A 15,257-nucleotide genomic window follows, 5' to 3' on the forward strand; every position below is an offset into this window, starting at 1 on the left:
TGCGTGCGTAGAAATGCGGGAACAAAAAACGGGAACGCGACGGAATATTTTGGGCAAATTTGCCTGGTAGTTATAGTCGTGGACCGTGACTCTCTTTCTTTATTTTTTCTTCTTCTTCGTCTTCTTATACTTTTTCCTTCAATAAAGACGTAAAATTAGTGGAATGGATATCGAAGCGCGTAAACAGGTATGTAGATGTAAATTATACTCACACAGCACGATAGACGTATTTAAATCACCTTTTCGAATGATGGTTTGGTCGAAATTTCCTTTCGGGTGTAATAAATTGGGACTATAAATCGATTTATTTTTCATCAACCAATCAAACGGCAAGACGTATAACCTAGCGTCAAAGTTGTTGACAAGTTTCTTTTCGTAAATGTATATATATATATTTTTTGCGAATAATTAATCGCTATGGAGTTCAGATTTTCTACAGGCATCATTTCGTTATGTATATAGTATGAGGCATTCCAGGCCAAACCGACCCACGTGTAACCCTTACCATCGGTGATTTTATTTATTCATAAGTACGGTGTGGAGTGTACAAAAACATCATTGTTTAATGAGAAATTTTTTGAACCATGGGTTTAATTTTTACTTTTCCTAAAAATCCAAAATCCCAAATTTTTAATTAATAGCTCTAATCGAATAATTGGTCTTGGATTTTCCTCATGAATTCGTTGTTAAAAAACGATAATTTTAAGACCAAGATAGATATGGGCAAGCTTTTCACTTCGAAAAATTCGAAAAATCGAATTGAATGTAAATTTGGGTAATAGAAATTCATATTTAATTTGATTTTCCCATTTCTGCTCTTTTGATGTAGAAGCTACCGGCGAAATAATTAATCGAATTAATTATTATACAATAACTCGAACTATTATACGACCAGAGAAATTAAACCCGTCGAATTCAGGCCTTGGATGATCCTAAAAGCGAAATATATTCTTGAGCACCAACAAATATACTGTATAATTTGGGAAAAATCCAGTGTCTCGATTTGCTGAAACGTGCGAAACTAACGGTTTTTGAACTGAACCGTTCTGATGAGTAGGGCGCGATTGATGTTAAGATTCGAATTTGCATGTAGGCGATTGAATGACATTAACTGTATTCAAATTAAAACTGATTAATTGTTTTAAAACGTTTAAAATTCCCAATTAAACATAATCCAAAAGTTTAGAAAGTTTTATTTATGAATTCGTATTAAAAACGAATTTCTCAACGTCATTCTGTGAGGAGAAAAACGGTCGTCATTTTCCTTGAGAAATATCGTTTGTGCTTGGAAATCGGCCGATTCTATCGTTGTTTGACATAAATCGATCAGCGTAATTTACATCATTGACATCGTAGGATCTATATCGATCACGAATGCATCGTGAAAATTATGATCGTTTCTAGAATCAATAGGTTACGTAATAACGTATTTTATACCAGTGTAAACGTGTAACGATAAGGAAAAACGGATAAAGAAAAATAATAAACAATTTGAAAAAAATAGAAATGCGATCGTCTGCTTTGCACTGACCGACCACTCGTGGACGAGAAAAAGTGCGAAGAAACGGCGACGACAGCTGCTTATATTATGAACGAACGATTTCTACGTATACTGGAGTCTGTAATCATCGACGGAATGAGTCTGCGGTTTTTCTACCTCAAGTGTGAGCGTCTGTGTGTTCGGGTCAGAGAATTACTGTGTTATACAGGGTGTCCTGTAGAACTAAATGAGCAATTTGATAGGGGTAGTAAAGGGGGTCGAGCTGAGTGAATTAATGAACATGAAGAACAGACGCGAGATACGAATTGTTGGAAAATCGTCTTGTGACGATTGGTTTTTGTGATGAAATTTGATGTTGGAAATTGTTTCGTTTGAAATTCTCAAGTTTGATTTCATTCGTATTGTTGATAAGCGTGCTTGACTGCTGATGAATTAACGAATTTCAAACGAAAAAACTCTTGACATTGAATGTTTTATTGCTAAAACCAGTCGCTACAAGACAATTTTTCAACTAATCGTATCTCGCCGACGTGACTTCGGAGTAACGATGGCTACTAGTTGAGTAATCGATGTATCTATTAATCGAGCCCAAAAAATAATTAATCGAACTCTTGACTCGATCGAATCGATAAAAATGAATCGGGTAATCGCTTATTTCGTATTTTCTTGAAACGGTGCGCATGAATCTTAAAATAATAAAAATAGTAGTCTTAATTCATAATATTTTCTAATTCAGGTGAATATATTCATTTGTCTTCCACTAATTACATCAAATCGGAGCTTAGTAAATAAGACAATGATAACAATTGATAATTTGATCCCACAAATTGAAATTTTTCTTGCACTGTTCATGGGAGTAAAAATCAAAAACCGATTGTAAGGAAAAATAATCGATTATACGCGACCAGAAGTTCTTCAGGTTAATTTAATCAGCTCAGCGATTTGGCCGCTTAGTTTTAGGACACCCTGTATATACCGAAATATACGTATGAATGCATACATGTGGTGTATATATATATATATATATACGGTCAAACTGGTGCGTTTGTGCTTATAAAACGCGCGTCTGTATCTATGTATTATCTGTAAGTGCCCAGCGTTTTTACGTCTAGTTTTGTGTGTATGTGTGTAGTGCTTGTGTGAAAAAATATACAGTTATCCTCTTTCGAGACGATGGTGCGTGCAAACCAGCGTCAAGGACCCGTTTTGTGTAACCAAAGATTCATAACGGCATCCCTTCCATCGCGAGCACAATGCCTAGTTGATATTGTAATGTTACGATACCTGGGTTTAATTAATTGCGAGACACGTGTTCATGTTTTGTAAAGACTTATTCGTGTCTGATGCCAATTTCGCAAGAAGAGAACTGCAAGAAAGGGCTCCGTTTCATTTCGTCTCACACAGATTTCCCGCCAAAATTTAAGAAAAAAGAGACACAGATTACGTTCGTTTCTTCTGACGATAAGATTTTCGGGACAAGCTGATCGCTTGTCGTTCTAACAATAAGTCAAATTTGATAGTCACTGCCCCCCTCCCTCCGTCGAATTACAAACACGAGTAATTTTGAAGTTACGTCATTTTGAAACAGATGTTTCCTAAATTTTCGTAAAAATGTTTTAAACTACTCCTGCAAAGACTTTATTTTTGAACAGTAATTTTTCGGAAAAATTTAACGCACTTTTTTAGGTTGTTGATTATTCATTGTAAGCAACTTAAATCACCTATGGTTGGATTAATATTTTTTATTTTTTTTATTTTTTTTATATTCTACTGAGTAATTTTCAATCTTTTGCGGTAGAAGAGGAAACGTCCACTTCGAGAGAGTCAGCTTATAGTTTCACTTTGAAATTTTTATTACACCGTTCTCGTTCTCGAAAAAATAGGTGCAAGAAAAAAAATAAAATAAAATAAACAAAAAATAACGAAACATCTCGACGCACGACGTGTTTTGCATATGAAAAGGAGTCCGATATTCTCAAACAGCGTTCGGTAGACACATATTCGAACCTACCTATTCGAACAAGCACTCAGAACGAGTTCCATGCTTTCTAGGAAAATAAAATGCTGTTTCACAAAATAATAAATTCAGCAAGGTTGTAAAAATTATTTTGACATTTGTCGAAAGCCTGAAATATTCTTATTCGAGGAGATCGCAGACTGTTGAAATTTCTTACTCTCGTTACCGTTAGCATAGACTCGGAAAAAATGTGGATTATTGTTGAAACGGATTTAAAAAAAAAAAATGTTTTAACTTGATATAGTTTTTTTTTCCTGTCCAAAATTATTACGGATAACTTATTTTGTGAGATGATATTACAGTCGAAATTGAAAATATGTTTAGATATTCGTTTAAAAGCTGCTACCAAAGTCGATCAGGTAGAATTATATTGAAACAATATGTTACGTCGACGTTGAAACGAATTTTAAACTCACGAATATCGACTATAAATAAACGACGATTAACAACTTCAGAGGAATAACGTGACTGCGATCAACCAGAGTGTCAAATTTAGGTCGACGGTTAATCGTTAATGTAAAAAGAGCCAATTCAAAAGAGTTCAATTCACCCCGAAATCTTTTGCGAAGATATTTATTTTCCCTGCGTGTGAAATAATTACAGCGAATGTAACAAATAACTGAGCGTGAAAAAAGTGTCACTGCATAATCAGATCCTACCATGTTTGCTGTTCAACTTAATCATACGCGCGGGATAAAAGGTGTAGCTATTACATATATATTCACACAGCTAAACGGCCTTTGTGCACGAAATCGTGCTTGCGAAGCGATAAATTCGAGAGAAAAAATCTTCTTCCCCATTTATAAACGAACGCGTTCACTTTCGACGAACAAGCGCTCGTTCGTTTCATGCCGAAGCTAAGGATTATGGCCGTACATATACTCGCGTGTTGAGGATATTGTACCTACTTGAGACGTACAGTCAGGTCAAAAACGTGATGCGACACGGGATCAAGAGAAAAGTACTTTTATTTAAGAATATCTTCGTGGTTTAAAAAATATTTGAAAAAAAAACATGAATTTCAACTGTAAATATATATTAATCGGATTACTTTAAAAAATTTTTACACAAGAATCAATATCGCTTGTCCGATCCCGATAAACAATATCTGATTTTATTCGTAAACCACAACATCGTCTGAGTAAGATTTTAGATTGTAATGATGCGTTTCATTTTCGTCATTTGTAAAATTCAACGATCGTGAATTTCAAATATTTTTTTGCACCAACACATGGGTGGAATTGAAAATTATTTCCTCCGGAATAACAACTCTTAGAAATTTTTTTTTTCCACTTTCCAGGGAGTTTTTCTGTCAGGAAAATATGTTCAGTGTTATTTCTGTTTTCTTTTTTTTTTTTTTTTTTTTTCTCGTTTTCATACATTTTCGGCTTGACTGTACGCCTAGTGCATCCTTAAATAGGCGGCATTCCATTCCGTTCCATTCCACGCATTGGGTGCAATGGCTCTTTTTGAGATCCTTAGATCCCTTAGGTTTCTTGCTCTTAAATTATACCTCATAGTTGCAAGAACACCGTCGTGGATATCGTGCGATATTACAATCCTAGCGCCATCGTAGGTCAGTTAACGTGCGTGTCTAGTAGGTAGTAGGTAATGACCATGTGTCTAAGTGTAATTTTTAAATCCACCTATATTTTAATTTTCAACTCGCACGCGATCGTCTTCATGCAACGAACTGCTATTCAAGTTTACAAAAACCAGCCCTCGAGAATGTATAGCCATATAAAGCAAGAAAGAAATAAAAATTTTCCATCCTTATTAAACTTTTTTCCAAAATAATAATAATAAGAAAAAAAAAAAAAAAAGAAAAACTAAAACAATTCCCGAGGATTTAAGAATTGTTTCAGACAGGAAAAATCGCGCAGCTGATGACCATGAGTAACATATTTTATGAGTGACTGTCCGAGCGAGTGAATCATTTATAAATTGTCAGGTTGTAGAAACAAAATTTCTCATCAATCTCTGTATATTGTTTAAATTTTCAATCGAAACTCTGAGAGATAAAAATTTTCGATAATATATATATATATATATGTATATATGTATATTTTTACCATAAAAATTGCGAGAAAGCCGCGACAGCAATTTTGTTTTATTAAATTACTGCAATATAAGTGAGAATTCTCGGAGACGAGAAAACACGTCAAATCAATCATATATCTCATTGAAGAAAGTAGCTCACCCGGTATTACACGTTCAAAAAAAAAAAAAAAAAAAAAAAAATTGATGCACCGTATTTTTCATACATAATTATAGTATATATATAATAATTGAAATATCATCTAATTTTCCAATTCACCGCCGTACACGCGACACGTTCTATTTTCATTTCTCCGTTAAACTAAAGTCATTACCAATATCCCGTGCGTTATAAAGAAAAAAAAAAAAAAAAAAAAGAACCTCACAGATCTATGATATAAATTATATATTATACATAATGAAAAATACAGAGCAATTACACTCGTAATAAATATGATTAGATTTTTCATCCAGAAAGAGAAAAAAAAAAAAAAAAAAAAAAAAACAAGGAAATAATTAACGTGTGGAAAAAAAGATTAAAAATACTGGATTAATTACAGCGTGCTTATAAGGATACATTATATATATACATATATATACACGGGTTTCGATCTCGTTTTTGAGGCGTTATTACATACATCATGTATCTATAACATTATACAGTTGAAAAATAATATATGTAATAGGCATATTTAACACTAGCAGGCGTCACGATTAAAAGCCAGAGGCGAATGTACCGAGTATATATATATATGTATGTATGTATATATGGTATGCGATATTATGCTCTTTAAGAAAACGTTTAAAAGATAATACTTGAATGGTTATAAGGTACGTCATCGCGTGAAGAAGCTGCTTCAGCGTCACGCCGTAACTTATAACCAGTGTAAATTTGATAGCTTGAGAATCTACGGTATAAGCGAGTGTGTAGAAATTTCATTCTTTGTGAGTGTGTTTTTTTTCTATAGATAAGGCTGCAGATTCGATCTATAGGTATCTAGGTGTGCGTAGAGCTGAGAGGGACTCGTTCATCCGCAACGAGTGGGAGATATTTTGCTGCGCTATTAACGACCGGTGGGGAAAAAAAAATTGAGGTAGCAAATTGAGTGGAAATAAAGAACGATATAAAAATTAAATATAAAAAAGGAACAAGAAAAAAATAACATCGCTTGATTTACGATACAAAATAATTTATCGACAATGTTATATATATGTATACATCAGGTCTATTAACGTTGGAATTACCGATACTTGATTGAATTTGAAATTTTTCTCTTATTCCGATCTTCCGTTCTGAATAAATAATAGTTTGGAAGCTGATCTTACGTTTTGTATCGTGATTCTCTCCTATAAACTAATCACCTATTGTTATATACATATATAGTTTGTATAATACAAAAATAGAAATTTTCCTACAGTAATTACTCTCAGGTAACGCGTCGAGAGATTTATACAGATTTAAAGAAAATACTGCAAAAGTTATAAATACATTTAATGTTTTCAGTGCGTCAATTTTTACAAGAATTTAGCTGTTAATATTCGCATAAAATTTTGGTCAAATTTGACATTTATGTGTAATTTTTTCGCGATAAAAGTCAATATTGAAGTAATTTAATCTGAGTATAACTAATTGTTATTACGCATCTATGTATAGTTTGCGCAGGCGTCGAAAGGATCTGACCAATGAATATTATCGCATCGATTATATCAGGGAAAAAAAATCTATCCGAAAACCTGTACGATTCAAATGATAGATAAAAAAAGAAAGAGAGATTAAGTATTTACGACAAACATTGTACGACATTTGTCGACAACATTCTCTGTTTGTATTTTTTTATTTTCACGGGTTTTCATTTCTATAAATTATTATAATGCACGGAGCACCTACACACGATCCTCGGTCACACGTCGCAACGATATTCTCTTACACAATATATCGTTTTAAATTATATATACCCACCTGCTTGAATGAAAGTAAAAGTCTAAAGGACGATAAATTTGCACGGACCACCGCGAATACGAGGGTTCGCGATTAAGTGGGTGGAAACAGATGTAACGCATTTCGTATGCTAATGACGCTGATCGACGCTGGACGTCGCTTGCATTCTTGATTTTACACGACGTCGTCGCCAAGAAAGAACGCATCGGCATCCTGCCGAGTCTGCAACTATACGGTAATTCAGGATTGCATTATACTTCGACGTTGCAGATTTTCAATTCACAATTATGGCACGCATTTTCATATTCCCACGATTCCCACGTCAGAAATTTTTCGGGGAAAAATAAAATCAGCCGCGATATTTCGTTTGGAAAGCAAATTTTTTAGTGAAAATTGGAATGATTATAGGAAATTCATGTACCAAGTCAAATCAAGTCATGTCAAATTAAATCAAAACTAAACTAAATCGAACCAAATCAAGCGTAGAAATGATATCATTCAAAATTTAAAAAACAAAAAAAAAAAAAAAAACGGAACCCAACCAGATCAAATCAAGTTGTATGAAATCAAATTAAATCTAATTAACTAAATCGAATCGAATCAAGCGTAGAGATGATATCATTTGAAATTGAAAAGAAATTAAAAAACAACGGAACCAAGCAAATCAAGTCAAATCAAGTTGCATCAAATCAAATTAAATCTAAACAAATTTGAATCGAATTAAGCGTATAGAGATGTGTTATTTGAAGTGAAAAAAAGCGGAACCTGATCTTACCGAATCCAAATAACTCAACTCAGCTCTATTTCTCAAACTAATTCGAATCGAACTAGTAGATTGCTTATTTCGGAACGATTTATAGGGAAAACCCGTATGAAATCGAAAGAAATCAAATCAAATCGGATCCGTTACTGTTGGAAATCAAAGACGAAGAAACCGTGCAAGTAAAATCAGTTGAAACGAAGTGAAACCGAGTGGAATCGTCTATTCTTAGCTTTTGCACATCCGTCTTGAACAGCTTGTCCCGCAATGTAAAATATAAAGCGGTGGTGAGTCGCATGCGTGACTGCGTTACCGTTGTTCTCTGAACACGCGTGCACGTAGGTGCGAGTGTATCCAGATACACGCGCGTTAACCCGAGGAGCGAGTGCCGCACATTAATTTCCGGTTTCTTAAATACCGGTTTCCTGACTCGCGTGCGTTGGCTCGGTCATGCGCTTAAAGTGCCTGTGCAGACGCGGATTATGGGCAGCAAGCCTGCCGCAGATTTGCCCGGAAATTGCAGTCCTACTCCGGCTGTAATGCAGATCCGACAAAGTAGGCCTTTAAGCTAATAATCGACGGTTGTTCGCAGTAAACGTCAGTTCGATCGCCTCGTGCTTATTACCGATCTCTGGCTTCAATTGCCTCGATATATGTTTCACCCGGCGAACAAGAACGGCCGACTATTGTCTTCGTGTGATACGTAATGTGCTTGAAAAGGCGCGGGGTGTGTACGTGTGATATGTATTATATATATATATATATATATATATATGTTGTCACAGTTTCGCAAAATTATGTGAGAATATTCACACCGCGGAAATACTTGCGCAAAAAAATCTAAACTTCCGTCACGCCCTCGCGGGAAGATACATTATCCAAACCCTATTTTTATCTCGTTCTATGCATGTTTAAAAATGCTAATTTTTCATTCATGGATTCTTCATTGTTTCAACCATTTTACACCGTAACGCCGACGATTCTTTTCTTCGTCTTATGTACCTTTTACTAGAGAAATTAGACGAATACTAAATTTTTACGAAACGCATGGTGGTTCAAAATGTACGAAAGTTTTTTGGATGGAAAAGCGATAAAAAATTAATTTGTAAATTTTTCGATCAATTATCGCTTCGATTTCATCGTACATGTATAATGTGGTTTATATTTTTTTTTAAACGTCAATCGAGAATCTAAATGAAATCTGAAACTGTGCAACAGAGTTTATTGTGGATTATTATTCTTTTTATTCTCTCTTACTCTTTTTGTTTTTGCACACAATTTTTAGCTCTTGACCTGCGCTTCATAAATTTTGTTTCTCTTTTCTTTTCGGATATCGTACTTGGATGAATATACTATCAATAAAAGAATCATCGTTGTATGAGAGAAATCGGGTATGGTAATTGGCAATAAATAATCATTCGATAATAATAATCAAACAACGCTTGAAAGAGAATGAATATTTTTAATATTATAGGAGAAAATAATTATTCTCCAACTTTCCTCCTAGAATAATTATCTTTCGTCATGTTTTTTGGTGAAAATTTTTAATAACATTCACGTCAAGTTTACCATCTACGTTCCAATTTTTTATAACATTCTTCAACTACACATTACATGACATCTTGAATACATCACTTATTTCTTACAAATTTTTTTTACTACTTTTTCAATATCAAAAAATTCCGTGAAATTTGAGAATAATTCACGAATACAGCAACGATTTATTCTATGTATTTTACTTTTGCAAAGATGAAGAAAGAAATAAAAAATTAATGAAACTCGAGAGAATAGTGCGAGGAAAAAAATGAATGATATTTAAATATCCAGAATGTAGATATATTTTTATTGTTTATTTAATTCTCTTACGGTAGATATCTGTCTAACAGTTTAAAATACCGATCTAAGGGCCGTAACTCGAATAAACATCTGGTTTCGCTTGAATGCGTTGATCCACTTGTTACAATATCCTCACGAAACGAGGATGATTCGATAAATGTGGGACAATGTCCGAAGGAGGGTAGATAATTTGAATTCCTTGATGTTTGCCGTTATCGAGCCACGAGGCAATTTCCGCTTTGGCTCGTGTGCGGATTTTCCTTTGCTATACGATATGCGCAGGGCCTGCAACGGATTCTGCACGCATCGCTGAACGATATTCTAAACAACAAATTACACTATAGTCCATCATTTACGAATATATATATATATATATATATATATATGTATATACACATTATACATATGTGTGTACATCCGTGCCGATTACTTTTTTTTTATTTATTATATTCTCACCATCCATGTATACGGTACTTGCAGTGCTCCGTTTCTAGTTTCAAAAATGAATAACGACAAGTAGGTGAATCGAGGCGAAGCTGCAATTTATTCGCGATATTAAACGACTTGCAGCTGAAGAAATCTCATACTTGGGTATCTGGGCTAACTTGTATGTCACGTTGAGAGGTATACGTTAATTATACATATAAATTGTGTAGAGGGTAAAAATTTATAATAACATATTAAACTGCAGGCTGCTGCCTCCGTCCATGTTCCGGGGATTTCCGTCTATTTATGTATCGTATTTTTCAACTTTCTGTTCTCAGAGAAAAAATGAAGTTATTTAATCAATCCGAAAATGAAAAGCTTGAGTTTTCACTAGATCTTCACGTTTTCAAGTTTAGAGAATCACTTCTAATAAATGTCCAAAAGAATTCAAGATCAGATTTCCAAAATTTGTAAAGGTGGATCCGTTATAGTAATGGTTCAAATTAAAAAAAAATCTTCATATTTTCAAGGTAATTTTTATGGTGTCCGAGAGCTTTAAAATCGTTAATCACGAATGTGAATTCGTTGTTCGAAATTCGAATTGGATATTATCCTTTTTCTCTCTATAAACTTGAATCCTGCGGTGTGAGAAATATATAGAAGGAGAAGTTCAATAAAAGTGCGTAATTTGAATGTATAAAAATTTCGTTGCCAGTGTAATTAATCTTTGAATCGCAATATTTTTCATACCCGTTAAATATACGGAATTGCATAAAACGTACACGAAGTATCGTACAAATAAATGAGATCGTAGTCAATTACTTGATGCTTTAATAGAGTCATTACAAGACCTGCAGTAGCAGCAATTCAGAATTTGATGGGAATCGCATTAAATTCACACACACACACATACACACACCGTACGTGTAAATAACTTATACGGGCCTATAATACGTGTGTCTATAATTATTTCAATTAGCACGCTAGTTTTCCACGCGGAATCCGGAGAAAGAGTATAATCGCGATTTTTTAACGACAGCTTCAAGTTGTTGGTATAACATTTTGTTGTAGTTATTACGGTTCGGCAGAATTCAACGCTGATACGCGACCATTTATAGTACACTGAGAGGTAAATACAGTGAAACTTTGTCAAACCCTTAACCATCGCCTAATTAGACATTATAGTCACGTGACACAACGAACCATTTTTAATTCTCTTGCTTTAATTGATCTGCCTCCAGGAGTAATGCTTCTTTAAAATATTTCTTCAACAATTTTGTATTCATTCTTCATCTGAGATTTCTCGATCATTTAAATAGACGGTTAATCGATAATCGACAGACTTTTTTCCGCTTTGATATTCTCAACATTAATTAACTTCGAAATCGAATCAATGTCGAATAACTCAAACGTTTAAAAAAAGACTTGTGTAACTTACGAATGAAGGAATATACTATATATTAATACTTGTGAGATTTACTAAAGTTTGGACTCTACTTTCTCTTCGATACGTTTTATTCTCTGTGAAACAACTTTTTCGTTAACTAAGTTAATTTTCTTTCCTTGTTTTCGAATTATTATATTAATAATAATGCGATTATTGCAAGTCTATTTTTATTCAATACCGGAGCGGTGATCTGCAGCGAGAAGTTCAGAGACGATGAAATTGGTGGCCATAAATTAAAGAAAAAAAAATCGTCACGATTTTATTGATGCCGTTATATCAACGCGTGTTTTAAGTAGTCCTTTGGTAACGTAAGAAGTTGAATTGAAACGTTAAATCATCATTGAAAAAGTGCCGGAATATACCTATATACATATAAAAGAACTTAACCGTACAACTGAGCTGCTATACACTTTTAATTTTCTTGTTTGTTTGTTTTTTGTTGATTTTGTACCGGTACAATAATTAATTCGTCGCAGTATAAATACGTGTCTGTGTGTATGGAATGTGATTTCATGTTATTCAAAGTATTATCAGTGTACACCTACTAGGCATAGGCTTGTAATATATAAATTTAGATCTACGATCGGGACGTACTTGACAATTTTCGGTATATATATAAAATAATTGCAAAATCTTAAAACTCTATTAAATTTTTATATCAGATCGAAATTTTCAGCCTCTTCGAAGATCTTCAAGTTTTCTTGAACCGTGAAATTTAAAACAAATCTACAAGCTTTTCCGAATTTTCGAATCCCGCAAGTATCGAAGTCTCTCCCCCAGAAACATGCTACAAAAGCGATAAATTTTCATAATTTCACAATCTTTTCCAAGTTCTTTGCACTCCTTTTGAAAAGTCTATAAAATTTTACGATCTCTTACAAATTCTCAATAATTCGATCACCTGACTCCACCGATTACGTAAAATAAGCCCTAATTTTCTTTTTTCTTAGACTTTCTTTCCTTCTTACTGTTTTCAAACTTTTTCTGGTAAAACAACGTCGAAAAAATTAGAAACGCGAATCATTTTACTACATATCATTGCTGAAACATTTTCATATGTCATACCGGGTATTTGAAAATTATTTAGATATTTCGGAACCATTTTACGATTTGCAATTTTCTAATCATCAAAATGAAACGGAGAAACAAAAATGTCTTGCAAAAAATCTGAAAAAAATCCACAACAATCTGGTGTGAAGTATGAAAATGTTTCAGCAGCCATCCATAGTAAATCGACTCCTGCTGTTAGTTTTTTAAAAATTTTTCTCCGGAAAAACTTTGAATGAAAACAGTAAGAATGAAAAATCTCCCTACTTCGGCTCTAAGCTTGAAAAATTTTCACATCTGACACATGGTTTTTCAAAAGTTTTTCAGACTGTAAAAAAAATAAAAAAAAAAGTAATGCTTTCCAAAGTGAGAAAAATCGTATAAAAAAAAGTCAAGGAGTGTACTATATGCATACGTCACAGCTTGGTACGCGTACTTTGACTCACAGGGCAATCGCATCGCCATGCCCGTGCCTTTCGCAAGATCACCTCGAGCGATTCGTAAGAGCATCGTGCGCTGCAGCAATGCTGCTGCACTAAGCTGCGCCCGCCTTAGGTTCTCTCTTACCTTGGCCGTCACGGCGCCTACGCTATATGCCAACGTTGCGTCGCGTCGCTGCGTCTTTCCTTTACGCTTGTCGCGTTTGTACGTAGATATACGTACACACAGGCGCGGCGCTGTAGGTATCCAAACAGTTCACAAGCAGTTATTTATGACATCCTTTATGAGGATCCTTGGCTGAAGAAATTTGTTTAAAAAATATTGGAAATATATTATGATGTACAGATGATTCTTTGTTGCGTTGAAAATTCCTGGGGGATAAACGTGTGAAAGAAATTTATTCGACATTCGAATGCAGTCCTCAGGTTTTCGGTATGCTTTTCGTCTAGGCTACGTATACATATATGAGTGAATTGTTTGAGGCTGAACACTCTTCACTCTGAACCAGGATTGCAGAGTCGTATAATTTAGGAGAATTGAGAAGGATAATTAATTAATATATATATATATATATGGTCACCCTTTATGGACATTTTTTGGAATATTTTTTTACTTCTAGTTACACACATTTGCAGGGATTTGAAAAAATGCAGAAACGGATTCAGGCCAATTCATCTTCGTGACTTATAAACAGATGTTATGTATGAATAAATTATTATTTCGTTACTTGTAGATTTCAATTACCCATTGCTGAAATCAGTCAAGGCTAATTTTACCGAGAATTAAAAAAAATCCGTTCAAATTTCACGATAAGCTTGAAAAAATCGGTTAGACTTTTTTCACAACATATGTATTGTTCAGATTAATTTCTGTAGAAGAACCAAAGATTCGTATTAATTTTTCGCCTAGTTCATTCAGGGGTGATAATGTTGCAAACTACACATTTCTCTCTTTCTTTCGCGTGAGAAAAAAAGTATTCCAAAATAAACATACAATATATCTGATCACGAGAAACCAGTTATATTAAATTGACCAAAAAAAATTATCATGAACATGAAACTTCGATAACACGAGGTGTAAATTTTACAACGTACGTAAAGGATCATGGGCGAAAGAATATAGCCAAGCAATGAAGGTAAAGGAAAAGCTAGCGAGCGTTCACGCGAGCCTCTCGAAGACCCGAAGACTCGGAGCGTATCTTGAAAAATGGCGGTCCTGGAGGGACGGCGGAGGTAGTTCGAATGCCTGCACTGCGTGTACCTGCGTGCGACCGAACGAATGCGTATAATACCCGCCCGGGTCAACGGCTTCCATGTCCTCGAAGCCCGTGCATGAGCCGGGTATAAGGTTGGTGCGCAGAGCGCACGGAGCTACTTGCGAGTGCGTTACACGCCTCGACGTCTGTGTGCGTGCGGTGCTTGTACACGACGGTGATTAGACGACGAGAAAATTGGGAGGAGGGAAGAAAAATGATGTTAGGAAAGGTTGAAATTCAGGGTGACGCGTCACGTTGTTATCACTGAGATGGGAGCGTGATTAAATTCGAACACACAATGATGCGGATTTCGTGAAAGTTGCCGTTCGACGTCTGCACGTAAGCAGCCTAAGCTACGTTACGAATTATAGGCAGCAACGCAGAATCTGGCTTTCTGTGGAAGATTAGTTTCTGGATGATTTGTTGTAAACCTGTAGTTTCCGTGTAGTTTTCTACTCAGCAGATGGGCTACCGAAGCCAAACTTCGAATATGGAGCAATGCAAGATGTGGCTTTTTGTGAAAATCTAGGTTTGTGTAGCTCGCTGTGGAA

At 34.7% G+C, this 15,257-nt stretch overlaps 1 protein-coding gene across 4 annotated transcripts in view; it reads left to right on the top strand.

The window, feature by feature from the left end:
- LOC124404191 overlaps positions 1–15,257 on the top strand; it is a 55,936-nt gene that overhangs the window by 19,071 nt on the left and 21,608 nt on the right. The window lies entirely within an intron of this gene.

This window comes from Diprion similis, chromosome 3, assembly GCF_021155765.1.
Source record: "Diprion similis isolate iyDipSimi1 chromosome 3, iyDipSimi1.1, whole genome shotgun sequence".
Taxonomy (NCBI): Eukaryota; Metazoa; Arthropoda; class Insecta; order Hymenoptera; family Diprionidae; genus Diprion; species Diprion similis.